Below are 6,000 nucleotides of genomic sequence, written 5' to 3'. Positions count from 1 at the left end.
GTCTTTACTCCACCCGTACCGAAATATTATTTAGAGGCTGTTTAATATTAGCATTTTATGAACACTTTATTATATTTATGAACTCCAATATTCATATTATATATAAATACCCAGGTAGCACAGTTCGTCGGGCCAAAATAAGTGTTTTGTGCTAGTCTAGGGTCCTAAAAAGCAGAAAAGACTAAGATACGACCGCAATTGGCAGGATAACTTGCTCGCTTTATATAGAACTTTGAGACTTTTTTCTTGCAACTAACATACCACCCATAAGATAAAAGAGTAAGCCCTACAGATTGCTGCGAATTAATAAAAAAACGAAACAAAAAGTGTCGTCTTTTTTGTTTGTTTCTGAAATTTTTACCGTTCTACATGTACATCTCGCGCGCACCTGTGATTTAAATGTTGGCGTAAAATCACATGACCTAGTTATACTTATACAGGGATGATTCCGACACATGTGACATTCTTCAGAAGTTACACCTTTGCTGCGGCCTCTGCCTCTAAAATTCTCCTGAAAGCCATGTCCAGCGCTCCGAGCTTCTTCGAGGAACGAGTCGCTCTCGTAGTCGGAGGCGGCGGGGGAATCGGCAGATGTGTGTGTCTCGCTTTCGCCAAGGAAGGCTGCCGAGTCATCGTGGCTGGAAGGAACTTGGACAGAGTTGTGGACGTTGCCAAGTCCCTGCCGGGTAAGAAAAATTACGGCCACAAATGGACGTCATTTCATTTTTCATTTATTTTTAGCTATATTCTGCTAGCCAGTGGTAGGAACCAACGAGCCACTCAGGTAGCACTGTAAGCGCAACGTCATGACGTTCAGCTTCTTTTAATGCGTGCCCATACGCCGGTTCCTCCAATTAAGCGGAGAAGGTGCGCCGTAACTTTACTTTTAACTCTTTGTGCATGTGTTTGTCTGTTTTTAGGCGGGGTCACACTCTTTATTACGTCAAACAGAAGGCAGTCTGCCAGACATCAGTCACCGCGGTACCCGTGGTTCGAATGCGGCGTGCCAAGCTTCTCCCTGAACTCGCTGCCATGCGGCATCCGAAGCACGGACCTCGAGGTGACTCGCGTTCAAATCTGTATGCTGTCTATATTTTGAACGATGTTCAAGCAGTGTGGCCATCACAATGGCGAGGGTGAGAAAACACGTTCTTAAGTGCATGCGCTTTATTATGCTTTGGTTCGCCGTTTCCACGCTTCAGTGTTTTTCCCCCACAGCGCCCTTTCCATGCAAGCACCCCCCGACACAGTACGCCAATCTTCAGGCAAATTTCGATTGTCCAGAATGAAGTGCGGCGCTCACACGCGGACGTGGATAACCTACAAAGCTTACCCGATCCGGTCGGTCGTCAACCAGGTCTCAAACGTTTGTCAGCCGTTGCGTTCTTCAACCTCATGTTTACATGATCCTCTTATGTGCCGGCGACGTACCACTCAACTCGTGACCTCGCCCTACCTGTCCTCGCGGCTGCTGCAGTGTGACCATCATGATGGCGGTGGTGAGAAAACACGTTCTTAAGTGCATGCGCTTTATTATGCTTTGGTTCGCCGTTTCCACGCTTCAGTGTTTTCCCCCACAGCGCCCTTTCCATGCAAGCACCCCCCGACACAGTACGCCAATCTTCAGGCAAATTTCGATTGTCCAGAATGAAGTGCGGCGCTCACACGCGGACGTGGATAACCTACAAAGCTTACCCGATCCGGTCGGTCGTCAACCAGGTCTCAAACGTTTGTCAGCCGTTGCGTTCTTCAACCTCATGTTTACATGATCCTCTTATGTGCCGGCGACGTATTACTCAACTCGTGACCTCGCCCTACCTGTCCTCGCGGCTGCTGCAGTGTGACCATCATGATGGCGGTGGTGAGAAAACACGTTCTTAAGTGCATGCGCTTTATTATGCTTTGGTTCGTCGTTTCCACGCTTCAGTGTTTTTCCCCCACAGCGCCCTTTCCATGCAAGCACCCCCCGATACAGTACGCCAATCTTCGGGCAAATTTCGATTGTCCAGAATGAAGTGCGGCGCTCACACGCGGACGTGGATAAGCTACAAAGCTTACCCGATCCGGTCGGTCGTCAACCAGGTCTCAAACGTTTGTCAGCCGTTGCGTTCTTCAACCTCATGTTTACATGATCCTCTTATGTGCCGGCGACGTACCACTCAACTCGTGACCTCGCCCTACCTGTCCTCGCGGCTGCTGCAGTGTGACCATCACGATGGCGGTGGTGAGAAAACACGTTCTTAAGTGCATGCGCTTTATTATGCTTGGTTCGTCGTTTCCACGCTTCAGTGTTTTTCCCCCACAGCGCCCTTTCCATGCAAGCACCCCCCGACACAGTACGCCAATCTTCGGGCAAATTTCGATTGTCCAGAATGAAGTGCGGCGCTCACACGCGGACGTGGATAACCTACAAAGCTTACCCGATCCGGTCGGTCGTCAACCAGGTCTCAAACGTTTGTCAGCCGTTGCGTTCTTCAACCTCATGTTTACATGATCCTCTTATGTGCCGGCGACGTACCACTCAACTCGTGACCTCGCCCTACCTGTCCTCGCGGCTGCTGCAGTGTGACCATCATGATGGCGGTGGTGAGAAAACACGTTCTTAAGTGCATGCGCTTTATTATGCTTTGGTTCGCCGTTTCCACGCTTCAGTGTTTTTCCCCCACAGCGCCCTTTCCATGCAAGCACCCCCCGACACAGTACGCCAATCTTCGGGCAAATTTCGATTGTCCAGAATGAAGTGCGGCGCTCACACGCGGACGTGGATAACCTACAAAGCTTACCCGATCCGGTCGGTCGTCAACCAGGTCTCAAACGTTTGTCAGCCGTTGCGTTCTTCAACCTCATGTTTACATGATCCTCTTATGTGCCGGCGACGTACCACTCAACTCGTGACCTCGCCCTACCTGTCCTCGCGGCTGCTGCAGTGTGACCATCACGATGGCGGTGGTGAGAAAACACGTTCTTAAGTGCATGCGCTTTATTATGCTTGGTTCGTCGTTTCCACGCTTCAGTGTTTTTCCCCCACAGCGCCCTTTCCATGCAAGCACCCCCCGACACAGTACGCCAATCTTCGGGCAAATTTCGATTGTCCAGAATGAAGTGCGGCGCTCACACGCGGACGTGGATAACCTACAAAGCTTACCCGATCCGGTCGGTCGTCAACCAGGTCTCAAACGTTTGTCAGCCGTTGCGTTCTTCAACCTCATGTTTACATGATCCTCTTATGTGCCGGCGACGTACCACTCAACTCGTGACCTCGCCCTACCTGTCCTCGCGGCTGCTGCAGTGTGACCATCATGATGGCGGTGGTGAGAAAACACGTTCTTAAGTGCATGCGCTTTATTATGCTTTGGTTCGCCGTTTCCACGCTTCAGTGTTTTTCCCCCACAGCGCCCTTTCCATGCAAGCACCCCCCGATACAGTACGCCAATCTTCGGGCAAATTTCGATTGTCCAGAATGAAGTGCGGCGTTCACACGCGGACGTGGATAAGCTACAAAGCTTACCCGATCCGGTCGGTCGTCAACCAGGTCTCAAACGTTTGTCAGCCGTTGCGTTCTTCAACCTCATGTTTACATGATCCTCTTATGTGCCGGCGACGTACCACTCAACTCGTGACCTCGCCCTACCTGTCCTCGCGGCTGCTGCAGTGTGACCATCATGATGGCGGTGGTGAGAAAACACGTTCTTAAGTGCATGCGCTTTATTATGCTTTGGCTCGCCGTTTCCACGCTTCAGTGTTTTTCCCCCACAGCGCCCTTTCCATGCAAGCACCCCCCGATACAGTACGCCAATCTTCGGGCAAATTTCGATTGTCCAGAATGAAGTGCGGCGCTCACACGCGGACGTGGATAACCTACAAAGCTTACCCGATCCGGTCGGTCGTCAACCAGGTCTCAAACGTTTGTCAGCCGTTGCGTTCTTCAACCTCATGTTTACATGATCCTCTTATGTGCCGGCGACGTACCACTCAACTCGTGACCTCGCCCTACCTGTCCTCGCGGCTGCTGCAGTGTGACCATCACGATGGCGGTGGTGAGAAAACACGTTCTTAAGTGCATGCGCTTTATTATGCTTGGTTCGTCGTTTCCACGCTTCAGTGTTTTTCCCCCACAGCGCCCTTTCCATGCAAGCACCCCCCGACACAGTACGCCAATCTTCAGGCAAATTTCTATCGTCCAGAATGAAGTGCGGCGCTCACACGCGGACGTGGATAACCTACAAAGCTTACCCGATCCGGTCGGTCGTCAACCAGGTCTCAAACGTTTGTCAGCCGTTGCGTTCTTCAACCTCATGTTTACATGATCCTCTTATGTGCCGGCGACGTACCACTCAACTCGTGACCTCGCCCTACCTGTCCTCGCGGCTGCTGCAGTGTGACCATCATGATGGCGGTGGTGAGAAAACACGTTCTTAAGTGCATGCGCTTTATTATGCTTTGGTTCGCCGTTTCCACGCTTCAGTGTTTTTCCCCCACAGCGCCCTTTCCATGCAAGCACCCCCCGATACAGTACGCCAATCTTCAGGCAAATTTCTATCGTCCAGAATGAAGTGCGGCGCTCACACGCGGACGTGGATAACCTACAAAGCTTACCCGATCCGGTCGGTCGTCAACCAGGTCTCAAACGTTTGTCAGCCGTTGCGTTCTTCAACCTCATGTTTACATGATCCTCTTATGTGCCGGCGACGTACCACTCAACTCGTGACCTCGCCCTACCTGTCCTCGCGGCTGCTGCAGTGTGACCATCATGATGGCGGTGGTGAGAAAACACGTTCTTAAGTGCATGCGCTTTATTATGCTTGGTTCGTCGTTTCCACGCTTCAGTGTTTTTCCCCCACAGCGCCCTTTCCATGCAAGCACCCCCCGATACAGTACGCCAATCTTCGGGCAAATTTCGATTGTCCAGAATGAAGTGCGGCGCTCACACGCGGACGTGGATAACCTACAAAGCTTACCCGATCCGGTCGGTCGTCAACCAGGTCTCAAACGTTTGTCAGCCGTTGCGTTCTTCAACCTCATGTTTACATGATCCTCTTATGTGCCGGCGACGTACCACTCAACTCGTGACCTCGCCCTACCTGTCCTCGCGGCTGCTGCAGTGTGACCATCATGATGGCGGTGGTGAGAAAACACGTTCTTAAGTGCATGCGCTTTATTATGCTTGGTTCGTCGTTTCCACGCTTCAGTGTTTTTCCCCCACAGCGCCCTTTCCATGCAAGCACCCCCCGATACAGTACGCCAATCTTCGGGCAAATTTCGATTGTCCAGAATGAAGTGCGGCGTTCACACGCGGACGTGGATAACCTACAAAGCTTACCCGATCCGGTCGGTCGTCAACCAGGTCTCAAACGTTTGTCAGCCGTTGCGTTCTTCAACCTCATGTTTACATGATCCTCTTATGTGCCGGCGACGTACCACTCAACTCGTGACCTCGCCCTACCTGTCCTCGCGGCTGCTGCAGTGTGACCATCATGATGGCGGTGGTGAGAAAACACGTTCTTAAGTGCATGCGCTTTATTATGCTTTGGTTCGCCGTTTCCACGCTTCAGTGTTTTTCCCCCACAGCGCCCTTTCCATGCAAGCACCCCCCGATACAGTACGCCAATCTTCGGGCAAATTTCGATTGTCCAGAATGAAGTGCGGCGTTCACACGCGGACGTGGATAACCTACAAAGCTTACCCGATCCGGTCGGTCGTCAACCAGGTCTCAAACGTTTGTCAGCCGTTGCGTTCTTCAACCTCATGTTTACATGATCCTCTTATGTGCCGGCGACGTACCACTCAACTCGTGACCTCGCCCTACCTGTCCTCGCGGCTGCTGCAGTGTGACCATCACGATGGCGGTGGTGAGAAAACACGTTCTTAAGTGCATGCGCTTTATTATGCTTGGTTCGTCGTTTCCACGCTTCAGTGTTTTTCCCCCACAGCGCCCTTTCCATGCAAGCACCCCCCGATACAGTACGCCAATCTTCGGGCAAATTTCGATTGTCCAGAATG

General features: G+C 51.7%; 1 pseudogene; it reads left to right on the top strand.

Moving 5' to 3' along the window:
* The first annotated feature begins 442 nt into the window (after positions 1 to 442).
* Positions 443 to 6,000, top strand: part of LOC115320076 — a 30,842-nt pseudogene continuing 25,284 nt past the window's right edge.

Source organism: Ixodes scapularis, unplaced genomic scaffold, assembly GCF_016920785.2.
Source record: "Ixodes scapularis isolate PalLabHiFi unplaced genomic scaffold, ASM1692078v2 PGA_scaffold8__174_contigs__length_109621045, whole genome shotgun sequence".
Classification (NCBI taxonomy): domain Eukaryota; kingdom Metazoa; phylum Arthropoda; class Arachnida; order Ixodida; family Ixodidae; genus Ixodes; species Ixodes scapularis.
Note: the sequence above shows the minus strand (reverse complement) of the source record. Positions and strands in the feature narration are given on the sequence as shown.